The sequence below is a fragment of the Neophocaena asiaeorientalis genome, unplaced genomic scaffold (assembly GCF_003031525.2).
Source record: "Neophocaena asiaeorientalis asiaeorientalis breed wild unplaced genomic scaffold, Neophocaena_asiaeorientalis_V1.1 scaffold62, whole genome shotgun sequence".
Taxonomy (NCBI): domain Eukaryota; kingdom Metazoa; phylum Chordata; class Mammalia; order Artiodactyla; family Phocoenidae; genus Neophocaena; species Neophocaena asiaeorientalis.
The window spans coordinates 2,619,240-2,634,134 of record NW_020175191.1 but is presented as its reverse complement, the minus strand read 5'-3'; the positions used below and the strand labels follow the sequence as shown (position 1 = coordinate 2,634,134).

At 45.4% G+C, this 14,895-nt stretch overlaps 1 pseudogene; it reads right to left on the bottom strand.

Moving 5' to 3' along the window:
• Nucleotides 1-294: 294 nt before the first annotated feature.
• On the bottom strand, nt 295-14,166 carry LOC112412995 (trafficking kinesin-binding protein 2 pseudogene; annotated as a pseudogene).
• Nucleotides 14,167-14,895: the final 729 nt, after the last annotated feature.

Genomic DNA, 14,895 nt, shown 5'->3' with positions numbered 1-14,895 from the left:
TTCTATTCACTTTCTTCTTCCAAGATAAGAAAACCTGACTGAAGGAGTGTGTTGCATAACCCATTTCTTTCAACACACATTTTTTTGTTGTCTCCATATATTCATAGACTTTTCATATTATCCATTTAGCTGACCTCATCATCCAGTGCCTCAATACAGTTCCATTCCCATTCCTCTGCTTTCCATATGTATCCTTCCTTTCTCTCGAGACAGACCAGACTAAGTGAGTCAGTATGTGACTATTCCTGTGCTAATTTGTATAAGAGATCAACTAATTGGTGAGCCTCAAGTGTCCTACATATCTGTTTTGGGTAAGGATGTACAGACTGGAGTTCCAAAACTGCCTGTCATGCCTGGAAGACTCTTAATTCTTTTTCATTCCACCCTATCTACTGCTACCTGCATTTAAATAAACAGCAGAGTCTGGTCTTTGAAGATGAATTTCTGCCTCTTGACATTTTCTATTCCTGGGCATCTGTAGTCTTTATTACTCTGGCTATCTAATCTCTTCAGCCTGTCCACTAAACTTCTCTTCAACTGGCCCCCATCAGGAGGTTTTCATGGAGGTCTTAAGCCATAAATTTCCTGGAGGAATGTTTCCGTTGATCAGGAGGCCAAAATGTTTTCAGAGATGTGCTTGAAGCTTGAAGGGTAAAGGAGAAGGCAAGGTAAGTGAGAGGGTGGATTTCGTGGAATAGAAATAATAGCCAGGGATTTGGTAGGGGCAAGAGGAGAGGGTCCTCCAAAACCAGGCTGTGATATACTTTATGAGAGATTCCTCATTCTTGTAGGAGTTTGGCCATCCCTATGATGCTACTGAAGGTTATAGTAGAATCTGGTTGGTTGGTGATGGATATTCCAATGATGAATCTATAGTACCTGGTAGGAGAATTCATAGTAGTGCTCAGAGAACTGCTGTCATCTCTTCTCCTGAAATCATAAAGGGAACCTGAGCTCCTGAGTGATTTCAGAGAGATGAGATATCCTATAGGTAGTGAGGGTGAATATTCAGTTTGAGGATGACAGACGCCTTCCTGGGTCTGAGGCTGCAGCAGTAGCCAGCCCACATGCTAAAGTATGGATAGTAGCGGGACCTCTGCTACTGCTTTGATATCGAAGATTTGTTTCACTTGAAGAGGCTGCTGAACCTAAAAAATTGGTGCCCTCCTCTTCATCCTCCTCCAAATCTAAGAGGTGAAGACATCATCCTTGGTTCAACTGGGAAAGCCTTTAGTGATAATACCTGGTTGCCTGTCAAGAATAGCCCTCTAATTTGGTTAAACAAGCTACTGCCAATGCTGCAGAGTTTGTGATCCTTTCAGGGGCTTGAAAATTTGGAATTATTCTGGCATAAAACCTTGAAGGGACTGGTAAGGCAGGAAATCAGAGATTTGAGAAGAATGAAAGTTTGAAATAGCTGTAGTGGAGAGTGAAATAGCTATAGCTCAGGCATTGATGAGGTACTACTTGAGGTTGGTGACCGTGAACTTATAAGTTGGTAGCAATCTGATTTTTTTGTGAGACTTTATGTAAGACGCAATTTAATGATTAGAGTTTAGGCTTTTGAGCCAGAGAAACCTGGACTATGTGACGTTTATGGGTTACTTAATGTCTCTGAGCCTCATCTCTACAATCCTTTTCTCATAGGATCGTTGGAAGAAGTAAATGAGTTATTATGTGAGAAGCACTTAGGAAAGTGCCTGATATACAGTACGTCGTTAACAGATGTTAGTGTCAGGTCTTTATTTTCTCTAACATTGCTCAACTGGCTGAGGGCAGCAGAGGGACAGCAGAATTATCCAGGGTTAGGATTTTGCCTGACTGGTGCATAAAAGGACAGAAGGCAAAGGAGTTTAGCATGTTGACTGAAATTAATGATGCGATGAACCACAGATTAAGATGAACCGTAAATCAAGAGAGAGGTAATGACAGAGTCACAGAAGTAGAAAACAAACTTATGGTTACCGGGGGGACAAAGGGGGGGAGGGATAAATTGGGAGATTGGGATTAATATATACACACCACTATACATAAAATAGCTGATAAGGACCCACTGTATAGCACAGGGAACTCAATATTCTGTAATGGGCTATATGGGAAAAGAATCTAAAAAAGAATAGATATATGTATAACTGATTCACTTTGCTGTACACCTGAAACTAACACAACATTGTAAATTGTAAATACTCCAATAAAAATTATTTTTTAAAAAGAGGTAATGAGCGGAAGAGGTGATGGATAAGGAGAACACTACCTGGATGGGCAGGATATTTTAACGATGTTGAAGATCTGTTATAGCTGGGGTAGCTGAATAGACAAGCTGGGAGGATGGAAGATTGTGGGCAGATAATAGGACCCTTGAGTTAGTGATTTTACAAGGTGAAGAAAATTGGAATGATAATATCCCCACTATGAACATAGGAGAGGTAGAAAGAGAGGAGAAGAGGTCAGGTGGCAAGAAGCCAGTGATTGGATGGCACATCCTCCTGGACAGTGAAGTCCTCCAAGACTATGGTGGCAAGAATGGGGTTGGAGAGGAAGAAAGTGCCAGGGTTTCAGTCCTGCATGGAACTTGGTGTGTGAGAGTCCACCCTGGAGTGTCTCCACAGGGCCACATATTGTCATTATCCGTTATTAAAATCCAAAGGCCTCTAGAAGGTAAAAATAGCCAACATTTACTGAACGCTTTGTGCTAGGCACTGTTTTAAGCGGTCCAGTGGTTAGGACTCAGCGCTTTCACTGCCGAGGGCCCAGATCCCACATGCCATGGAGCAACTAAGCCCGTGTGCCACAACTACTGAGCCTGTGCTCTAGAGCCCGTGAGCCACAACTACTGAGCCCACGTGTCACAACTACTGAAGCCCGCATGCCTAGAGCCTGTGCTCCACAAGAGAAGCCACTGCAATGAGAAGCCTGCACACCACAATGAAGAGTAGCCCCCACTCGCTGCAACTAGAGAAAGCCTGTGCGCAGCAACGAAGACACAACACAGCCAAAAATAAATGAGCAAATTTGTTTAAAAGTAAAAAATGACATAGCCATAGGACGTGACATAAACTGGTTAGAACAGATTAGGCCCAAGATGGCAGAAGATTTGACTTCCAGTGGACCTTGGGCCTCATTACACGCTTATTCTAATACATTAGCATCTAAATGACTCACCTACGGGCACCCTGACAGTTCCCAGGCTGACCATAAAAGGCCAAAGAGTGGGCTGTGGCCCAATTCGTGGAAATCCCTGCCCCTTCTCCAAAACAGTTGAAATAATCCTCCCACTTGTTAGCCTATGAAATTACGCAGCCCGTAAAAACTAACCACCCCATATTTCAAGGCCACTCTTGCCTTTTGAGATGGACCACATTCTGTGTACAGAATGTGTTATCTCTCTCAATAAATTCACTTCTTACCTATCACTTTGCCTCTTGCTAAACTCCTCCTGTGCTGGGACATAAAGAACCTGAGCTTCATTAAGTCCTGAGACCAGGTGTGCAGTCTCAATCAAAGGACAGTGCGTTCGAGTTCCAGCCCAGAGGTTCAAGTCCCAGTCTGAGTTCTGACTGGTTTTGAATCCCATCTGAGTTGTGTGCTTTCAGTTCTAGCTCTCAAATATTCTCCCTTTTGGTGAGACATCTTCAGAAGTGTAATCTAATACTTAAGAGTGTGGGTTCAGAGCCAGATTACAGGGTTGAACCCTAGTTCTGTGGCAAGTTACTTATTTCTCTACCTGTTGCCGAACCCAAGTCTGTGTGCCTGATGCACACTGAGGCCAAGCAAACCAAAACGTTGGAGTTTGGAGAATAGAAGCATCTACTGCAGGGCCCAGCAAGGAGAACAGGTGGCTCATGCTCAAAAGACCCAAACTCCCTGATGGCTTTCAGGGAAGGGTTTTTGGGTGAGGGCTTCGAGGGGTATGACTTTCTTTTCATTGGTTGGTGGTGAGGTAACAGGGTGGTAGTGCAGGAATCTCAATCAACCTTCTGGTTCCAGCCGGTCTGGGGTCTACACATTTGTGCTCAGCCTGACCTCCACCTGGGTGGGGGTCTTAGTTCCTGCAGAACAATTCAAAATATATATATCAGATTGTTAATGTATATCCCTAGGACTCTGTTTTATCACTGAACTATTTGTTCGACTGCTTTTCCTTTGTTTCTGTATCCCCTTACTTCCCTAATTAGCACCTGCTTGAATCTACTCTTTGGAACTCAGGCTTAGGAGACTAAAGCCTTTTTCTACAAATAAGAAATGGGGGGGGGGGATTTCCCTGGTGGTCCAGTGGCTAAGACTCCGCACTCCCAAAGCAGGGGGTCTTGTTCGATCCCTGGTTGGGGAACTAGATCCCACATGCATGCTGCAACTAAGAGTCTGCATGCTGCAACTAAGAAGGCCACATGCCATAACTAAAACATGCCGTGATGAAGATTCCACATGCGACAACTAAGACCTGGCACATCCTAAATAAATAAATATTTTAAAAAAGAAGAAGAAGAAGAAACAGGGGACACAGAGGGGCTTTTGTACCCAGGAGGGCCCTGCAGGCTCCTGCTCATTTCATGCCTCAGCCTCCTCATCTGTAAAATAGGAATAATGGTAAGAGTACCTGCCTCACATGGTCCTTATGAGAATTTCATGAGTAAAGACAGTGCTGGCACATAGGAATCACTCAGAAACTGTTTCATGCCATTCTTAGATAAATTGTACTCATTTTGTACTCTCAGTTGTAGAGATGTCCCTAAAGGCTATTTCTTTTCAAATAAAGTACATATTACAATAACTAGGGGTTAAGGGTCTTGTGTGGATGGGAGTCTCTCAGCACTGCGTATGCCCGGCCTACCCTGGGGCTGTGGCCGCCCTCCAGACTGAACTGGCTCAGCCAGCCCCACGGGGTGGGGGTGGGGGTTCACCCAGGCCTTCTTGACCAAGGGTGGAACTCAGGGTCCCTCTGAGGGGCGGACCTGGAAGAGTGTTACCAAACCAAACTTGGGTCCACTCACCTGTCCTGGGCTTTGTTTGTTGGAAGATTTTTAATCACAGTTTCAATTTCATTACTTGTTATTGGTCTGTTTATATTTTCTATTTCTTCCTGGTTCAGTCTTGGAAGGTTGTACTTTTCTAAGAATTTGTCCATTTCTTCCAGGTTGTCCATTTTATTGGCATATAGTTGCTTGTAGTAATCTCTCATGATCCTTTGTATTTCTGCAGTGTCAGTTGTTACTTTTCCTTTTCTAATTCTGTTGATTTTAGTCTTCTCCCTTTTTTTCTTGATGAGTCTGACTAATGGTTTATCAATTTTGTTTATCTTCTCAAAGAACCAGCTTTTAGTTTTATTGATCTTTGCTATTGTTTCCTTCATTTCTTTTTCATTTATTTCTGATCTGATCTTTATGATTTCTTTTATTCTACTAACATTGGGGTTTGTTTTTTTTTGTTGTTGTTCTTCTCTAATCACTTTAGGTGTAAGGTTAGGTGGTTTCTGTTTCTTGAGGTAGGATTGTATTGCTATAAACTTCCCTCTTAGAACTGCTTTTGCTGCACCCCATAGGTTTTTGGTCATCGTGTTTTCATTGTCATTTGTTTCTAGGTATTTTTTGATTTCCTCTTTGATTTCTTCCGTGATCTCTTGGTTATTTAGTAGCATATTGTTTAGCCTTCATGTGTTTGTGTGTATTTTTTCAGTTTTTTTCCTGTAATTGATACTGAGTCTCATAGCCTTGTGGTCAGAAAAGATATTTGATACGATTTCAATTTTCTTAAATTTACCAAGGCTTGATTTGTGACCCAAGATATGGTCTATCCTGGAGAATGTTCCATGAGCACTTGAGAAGAAAGTGTATTCTGTTGTTTTTGGATGGAATGTCCTATAAATATAAATTAAGTCCTTCTTGTCTAAAGTGTCATTTAAAGCTTGTGTTTCCTTATCTATTTTCATTTTGGATGATCTGTCCATTGGTGAAAGTGGGGTGTTAAAGTCCCCTACTATGATTGTATTACTGTTGATTTCCCCTTTTATGGCTGTTAGCATTTGCCTTATGTATTGAGCTACTCCTATGTTGGGTTCATAAATATTTACAATTGTTATATCTTCTTCTTGGATTGATCCCTTCATCATTATGTAGTCTCTGTCTTTGTCTCTTCTAATAGTCTTTATTTTAAAGTCTTTTGTCTGGTATGAGCACTGCTACTCCAGCTTTCTTTTGATTTCCGTTTTGCATGGAATATCTTTTTCCATCCACTCATTTTTAGCCTGTAAGTGTCCCTAGGTCTGAAGTGGGTCTCTTGTAGACAGCATATATATGGGTCTTGTTTTTGTATCCATTTAGCCAGTCTATCTCTTTTGGTTGGAGCATTTAATCCATTTACATTTAAGGTAATTATCAATATGTATGTTCCTATTACCATTTTCTTAATTGTTCTCAGTTTGTTATTGTAGGTCTTTTCCTTCTCTTGTGTTTCCTGCATAGAGAAGTTCCTTCAGCATTTGTTGTAAAACTTATTTGGTGGGTTGAATTCTCTTAGCTTTTGCTTGTCTGTAAAGGTTTTAATTTCTCCTTCGACTCTGAATGAGATCCTTGCTGGGTAGGGTAATCTTGGCTGTAGGTTTTCCCCTTTCATCACTTTAAATATGTCCTGCCACTCTCTTCTCGCTTGCAGAGTTTCTGCTGAAAGATCAGCTGTTAATCTTATCAGCATTCCCTTGTATGTTAGTTTTTGCTTTTCCCTTGCTGCTTTTAATATTTTTTCTTTGTATTTAACTTTTGATAGTTTGATTAATATGTGTCTAGGCGTGTTTCTCCTTGGATTTATCCTGTATGGGACTCTCTGTGCTTCCTGGAGTTGATTGACTATTTCTTTCCCCATGTTAGGGAAGTTTTCAACTATAACTCTTCATATATTTTCTCAGACACTCTTTTTCTTCCAGGACCCCTTTAATTCGAATGTTGGTGCATTTAATGTTGTCCCACAGGTCTCTGAGACTGTCCTCCATTCTTTTCATTCTTTTTTGTTTATTCTGCTCCCTGGCACTTATTTCTACCATTTTATCTTCCAGCTAACTTATCTGTTCTTCTGCCTCAGTTAGTCTGCCATTGATTCCTTCTAGAGTATTTTAAATTCCAGTTATTGTGTTGTTCATCACTGTTTGTTTGCTCTTTAGTTCTTCTAGATCCTTGTTAAATGTTTCTTGTATTTTCTCCATTCTGTTTCTGAGATTTTGGATCATCTTTACTATCATTACTCTGAATTCTCTTTTCAGGTAGGTTGCCTGTTTCATCTTCATTTATTTGGTCTTGTAGGTTTTTACCTTGCTCCTTCATCTGTAACATATATATATATTTTTTTTAAATTTAATTTAATTTATTTATTTTTTGGCTATGTTGGGTCTTATTTGCTGCATGTGGGCTTCCTCTAGTTGCAGTGAGTGGGGGCTACTCTTCGTTGTGGTGCATGGGCTTCTCATTGCAGTGGCTTCTCTTTTGCAGAGCACAGGCTCTAGGCTCACAGGTTTCAGTAGTTGTGGCACTTGGGCTCAGTAGCTGTGGCTTATGGGCTCTAGAGCACAGGCTCAGTAGTTGTGGTGCATGGGCTTAGTTGTTCTGCAGCAGATGGGATCTTCCTGGACCAGGGCTTGAACCCATGTCCCCTGCATTGGCAGGCGGATTCTTAACCACTGCACCACCACCCTGTAACATTTTTTTTGTCATTTCCTTTTTTTTTTTTATGGGTGGGGCTGTATTCCTGTCTTACTTGTTGGGCCTGAGATGTCCAGCACTGGAGTTTGCAGGCAGTTGGATAGAGTCGGGTCTTGGTGCTGAGATGAGGACCTCCGGGAGGTCTCACTCTGATTAATATTTGCTGGTGTCTGAAGTTCTCTGTTAGTCCAGTGGTTTGGACTCAGAGCTCCCACCACAGGAGCTCGGGTCTGACCTCTGGCCTGGGAACCAAGGTCCTGCAAGCCAGTTGCTGGGGGTTCCTCCTGTCATCTTAGGTGTCCATGGTCCCCCACCGGTGCCTGTTAGTTGCCCTAGTTGTGCGGAGACATGAATTTCACACCCTCCTAGTCTGCCATCTTGACCCTTATAACCTTTGTCCTTTACTTCCTCACCTCCTCCCCCTCTCTGTTCTGTAAAAGAAACTGGCATCCAGACCCCGATAAGATGGTACTCTGGGAAAGTAGTCTGCCATCTTCTTGGTCACCCGGCTTTCTGAATAAAGTTGCTCTTCCTTGCCTCAACACCCCATCTCCCTATTATTGGTCTGTCCTGTGGTGAGTAACATACTGACACTGGATTTTGGTCAAGGAAAGTGCTGCATTTATTGCAGGGCACCAATCAAGGAGTCCTGGGCACTTAGTGCTCAAAATACCCTCCGTGGAGGAGTTGAGGAAGATGGCGGACGAGTAAGACGCGGAGATCACCTTGCTCCCCACAGATACATGAGAAATACATCAACACGTGGATCTGCTCCTATAGATCACCCACTGAATGCTGGCAGAAGACCTCAGACCTCCCCAAAGGCAAGAAACTCCCCACGTACCTGGGTAGGGCAAAAGAAAAAAGAAAGAACAGAGACAAAAGAATAAGGAGGGGACCTGCACCAGTGGGAGGGAGCTGTGAAGGAGGAAAGGTTTCCACACACTCGGAAGCCCCTTCGCGGGTGGAGACTGTGGGTGGCGGAGGGGGGAAGCTTCGGAGCCACGGAGGAGAGTGCAGCAACACAGGTGCGGAGGGCAAAGCGGAGAGATTCCCGCACAGAGGATCAGGGCCGACCGGCACTCAATAGCCTGAGAGGCTTGTCTGCTCACCCGCCGGGGCAGGCGGGGGCTGGGAGCTGAGGCTCGGGCTTCGGTCGGAGCGCTGGGAGAGGACTGGGGTTGGCGGCGTGAACACAGCCTGAAGGGGTTAGTGCACCATGGCTAGCCGGGAGGGAGTCCGGGAAAAAGCCTGAACCTGCCGAAGAGGCAAGAGACTTTTTCTTCCCTCTTTGTTTCCTGGTGTGCGAGGAGAGGGGATTCAGAGCGCTGCTTAAAGGAGCTCCAGAGATGGGCGCGAGCAGCGGCTATCAGCACGGACCCCAGAGACGGGCATGAGACGCTAAGGCTGCTGCTGCCGCCACCAAGAAGCCTGTGTGCAAGCACAGGTCACTATCCACACCTCCCCTCCCGGGAGCCTGTGCAGCCCACCACTGCCAGGGTCCCATGATCCAGGGACAACTTCCCCGGGAGAATGCACAGCGCGCCTCAGGCTGGTGCAATGTCACGCTGGCCTCTGCCGCCACAGGCTTGCCCCGCATCTGAACCCCTCCCTTCCCCCGGCCTGAGTGAGCCAGAGCCCCCAAATCAGCTGCTCCTTTAACCCCGTCCTGTCTGAGTAAAGAACAGACGCCCTCAGGATACCTACATGCAGAGGCGGGGCCAACCAAAGCTGAACACTGGGAGCTGTGTGAACAAAGAAGGGAAAGGGAAATTTCTCCCAGCAGCCTCAGGAGCAGCGGATTAAATCCCCACAATCAACTTGATGTACCCTGCATCTGTGGAATATCTGAATAGACAACGAATTATCCCAAATTGAGGAGATGGACTTTGACAGCAAGATATATTATTGTTTCCCCTTTTCCTCTTTTTGTGAGTGTGTATGTGTATGCTTCTGTATGAGATTTTGTCTGTATAGCTTTGCTTTCACCATTTGTCCTAGGGTTCTGTCCATCCGTTTTGTTTTGTTTACTTTTTAAAAAAATTTTTTCTTAGTAATTATTTTTTATTTTAATAACTTTATTTTATTTTATCTTACTTTATCCTTACACACCAACATTCGAATTATAGGGGTTCCAGAAGAAGAAGAGAAAAAGAAAGGGACTGAGAAAATATTTGAAGGGATTATAGTTGAAAACTTCCCTAATATGGGAAAGGAAATAGTTAATCAAGTCCAGGAAGCACAGAGAGTCCCATACAGGATAAATCCAAGCAGAAACACACCAAGGCACATATTAATCAAACTATCAAAAATTAAATACAAAGAAAACATATTAAAAGCAGCAAGGGAAAAACAACAAATAACATACAAGGGAATCCCCATAAGGTTAACAGCTGATCTTTCAGCAGAAACTCGGCAAGCCAGAAGGGAGTGGCAGGACATATTTAAAGTGATGAAGGAGAAAAACTCTACCCAGCAAGGATCTTATTCAGATTTGAGAGAGAAATCAAAATACCCTCCCTGATGGGTTTCAAGACAGCATTTGTAAAGGCCAGGTGAAGGAGGGGTGTCCCAGGGCACGTGATCAGCTTGTGCACACTTCTGATTGGTTGATGGTGAGGTAACAGGGCAGGGGTTAACATTATCAGTCCTCAGACTCCTGTAGGTCTGGGGTCTACAGTGTTCATGGTCACCAAGTGGTTAATTGCTTTCATTTGGTGGGGGTTTTTGCATCTGTAAAACAACTCAGGAAATGTGTGTCAGATATTATCTAGGTACTTCAGAGAGGAGCTAAAGCAGAGGATATGGGGGAGGAGTCTGTCCCGGGAAGGCCCTGTAGGGTTCTGCTGGGTTACAAGAGGAGAAGACGGGCAGCATCCATCAGCTTCCTGGCTTTCGAGTGAGGAAGCAAGTCGGAAGGCTCCTGGCTGTGTAACCTCAGACCTGGGTCACCTCACAAGCCAGAGATCCCTTATGTGTAAGGAACACAGTGGGCAGAGTCTTACCTAGTTCATAGGAAGGTCCTGAGGACAAAGGGAGAGGAAGCTATATGAAGATTCTGAGACCAGAAATTAAAAGTTCAGCATGGTGTAATCTCAGCTGTGGCCTTTCAACCCCACTGGCTTCCCTGGCTGCCTGGGGTTCCCAAGAGAGATTGGGCTGTGAGCCGGGGCTCTGACGTGCAGAGAGCCCTGGGGACAAAGCAGGAGGTGGGGAAGATGTTCTGGGCTCCTGCAGACCAGTGACACCCAAGGTCTGGGAGGCTTCTGGCCTTGCCCAGGGCAAGCTTCCTGGAGAATGTGGAATGAGCCTGGGAGCTAAGGTGTCTGCCCCACAGAGAAAGACGCCCCTGCCCCCAGGGGAGGCCAGAGGTGTGAGGCTGGAAGTTGTTGAGACAAGTTAGCAGCTGGCTGCTTCAGGAGAGCTGGGCCCCAGGCGCTGAGATCAGGGACCTCCGGAATGCAGCCCCACAAATCCCTGCTCAGCCTGGAAGGAACACTCAGTGCCCAGCCCACAAGGGGGGCCACCCCCTCAGGGCAGTCAGGCATGGCCTGGGGGACGCAGAACGTGGGCCTTAGGAGCTCCTGGGAACCTTGCCTAGGGCCTGACACCCTGGGGATTGGCCAGTGGCCCCAAGGCTCCCAGCTTCCTCCTCAAAAGCCCACCTCCCTCCTGAGTTTAAGAGACACAAGTCAGGTACAGGTGCCGGAAAACACTCTCTTGAGAACAAAAAGAACCAAAGCAACTTGGACAAAGAGGACTTTGGAAGCCGTTAGGGAAACACTGAGCTGGTGCTTGATGAAAGGCACTATGTAAATGCCACACGTTAGACTGATTATCCTTGTCAGAAAAACAGAAACGAGCAAAATTTTTTTGAAAGCCACCTGATTTAAGTCTTTGAATCATACTCATATGCGCCAGCAAAATGCAAATGCCATTGGTTCTTGGAATCTGTGTGCTTTCCTTTACTTGTGAGACTATTATTATGAAAGGCTTCCAGAGTCTGCCCACTTCCTTTAGTAAAAAGACAACTTTTGTAATTAATCTGACTACAATGGATTACCCTCAGGTGTGGCATCTGGGAGAAATGAAAGAAGCTCAGAGCTCCCCCAGAGGAACTGAGGATTGAGAGATGGGGGTGGGGATTAATATAAAGAGTAAATGGCAGCAAACTATTATATATAGGATGGATAAACAATCAGGTTCTACTGTATCCTATGATAAACCATAATAGAAAAGAATATGAAAAAGAATGCATATATACGTATAACCGAATCACTGTTCTGTACACCTGAAACTAACACAACATTGTAAATCAACTATGTTCCAATAAAATAAATTTATAAAAGAGTAAATGGCAGACATGCGGGCAGCACCTGGAATATGTCCACAGCCACCAGTGGTCGCCTGCCACTTGTGCTGCAGAGGGACACCTCCTGTGGGTCTGACCTTTCAGATATTAGTTCTCATAAGTAACCATCAGATCAAACCACCCAGTGCTGGGCATGGAAAATCTGGCTCCCAAGAAGGGGTTTATGGGCCATGAGGAGGAGATGGACGGGGCAGAGCTCAGAAGTGGCTTTGGTGAGAAGCTCTGTGCTCTGGCTTTACCAATAAGTGGAAATGTTACCAAATTGGTTGACTGGACCCACACCGGGGCCCTAGCCCAGGCCAAGACCCCCTGTCTCAGCCAGGGAGGTTCTTTTTCCAGTTAGATTTGCCCAGCCAATAACAAAACCAATGCTGAGACTGGAATAGCACAAGCTTTATTCAAGGGCCAAAGAATGGAGAAGTGGGAAACTAGTTCACAAGTCAACTTCTCAACCCAATTTGGGCAGAGACATCAGATATATAGGATAGTCGAGGTAAAAGGGAAGGAATTAGAAAGAGGGGTGAATATTCATGACTAATCTGAGAACAGGGGTGTGGTTTGGACCCCAGTTTGATGCAGCTCTCCTTTTCAGTCCTTGTATGGGCCTTTCTGGTTGTCATGGCAACTGTCAACACTTGGCGCTGGTGGGTGTGTCATGTAGCACGTTAATGGATTACAGTGAGCATATAATGAGGCTCAAGTTCTACTGAAAGTCAAATCTTCTGCCATTTTGGGCCTAGCTGGTTCTAACTGGTTCTTGTTTCTCTTTGCAGCTTCCTTCTGAAACTTAGATAAGAGTAATAGTTTCCATTTGAGGGTGGGGTAGGGGAATGATTCAGGGCAATAGGCTTGGTGAGATAGGAGGGAAAGGGGCAGGACACACACGCTATATAATGAAGAAGGGGTATAGTTGTTGGGATGCAATAAAGACTGGCTGGAACCAAGGTGGCTTCGACAATAGCCTGCATTGACTTTTAGCTCATTATACCTTCATTGTAATACCAAAAATCACTCCCCCTTATGCCATGACAGTTCCAAGGAGGAACATTAAAAGGCCAAAAAAAATAAAAAAGGCCAAAAAGTGGGCAGTGGCCCATTTCCTGGGAAATCCCCACCCTACCCTGAAATAGCAAGAATATCCCTCCCACTCCTTAGCTTATGAAATCATTAAACCCACAAAAACCTTCCACCCCACCACATGGGGCCTGCTCTCACTTTCTGAGATGACCACATTCTACCTATATGGAACGTGTTTTCTCTAAATAAACTTGCTTTCCCTTTACTCTAGCTTTTGTTCTTGAATTGTTTCCTTCGGGAAGCCAAGGACCCTCCCTTGGCGGTCTGTCCTAAGGACTCGTGCAGGTCCTAGTATGTGACATTTCCCACTCCTGCAACATTGGTAACAGAAACACACTCTGTTTACCCCAACACAGCCCAGAGCACTTTCTCCCCAGCGGTGGGCTTTTGCCTTCCTGACAACCACTATCCAGAATGACAGAGCTTCATGCTTCCTCCTCAGAGATTACAGCCAGGCTGGTGCTGAAAGCTCGGCCTCTCTGCACCGGGTGCAGAATTGAATCTTGGAAACAGAGTTTTGGGTGAAGTAGAAGAGGATAGGTTTATTGCTTTGACAGGCAAAGGGGACACAGTGGGCTCGTGCTTCGAAAAACTATGTGTCCCAGCTCAGGAGGATTTGATGAGGAGTTTTATAGCAATACTTCAAGGGTGGGGTTGCTGACAAGACGAGGGTGTGTGCAGGGTCTCAGGTGGTTGGTCTCCTAACCTTGATGAGCTTCTCTGGCCCCTTTAATCTTGCCTCAGGTGGTTTCCTGGGTGCTCCTCTCTTGACTAGCAACTGTTTGAATCCGCCCTTTGGAACTCAGGGAAGGTCGTGGAGGCTGGAGAGTCTTGCCTACAAGAAAGGGGGGACAAAAAGAAGCTTCCATGCGCAGGAGTCCACAGCTCCCCCTGCCCGGTTCCAAGGCTACCTCCTCAGTTTACAGTTCAGGAACCGGGGGTGCCCAGGGTTGCCCAGGTGCAGGCAGGATGAGGACCAGAACCCGCACCTCCAGATGCCAGTCTGAAGAGCGTGACACCGCACTGCTCCATTTCTACACCCGCTCTCGCCCCCTTGCTGTGGGGAAAGGGTCCGGTACTCTCTCGTCCGTGCTCACCCAGGTGTAAATGTCTATCTGACAGAAAATGTCAAAGAGAAGGTGTGCGTTAGGCACAGCAAGTGGGTAAGCAAAGGATTGGGGGAGGCAAAGGCCAGGGATTGGAGATGGAGAGCCCAAGTTCAGGTGCTGTTTGCTAGCCAGGGGTGTCTTTCCAACAACAATAATAATGATCTCTGCAAATCTGTTTGCGAATTTTTAAAGAGGGAAACAAAAGATTTGTGAAGTCTAAATGAGGTGTTCTGGGGAATTCCCTGGCAGTCTAGTGGTTAGGACTCTGCGCTTTCACTGCCAAGGGCGCTGGTTCAATCTCTGTTTGGGGAACTAAGATCCCACAAACCTTATGGCCTGGCCAAAAAAAGAAAAAAAGAACTTGGTAAATGAGATATTTCTGAAGAGCACTTTAAAAGTTAGACAGGTATGCAAATACAAGATATAAAGAGGGCTTCCCTGGTGGCGCAGTGGTTGAGAGTCCGCCTGCCGATGCAGGGGACGCGGGTTCGTGCCCCGGTCCGCGAAGATCCCACATGCCGCGGAGCGGCTGGGCCCGTGAGCCATGGCCGCTGAGTCTGCGCGTCCGGAGCCTGTGCTCCGCAACGGGAGAGGCCACAATAGTGAGAGGCCCGCGTACCACAAAAATAATAAATTATATATATAAAGGGAT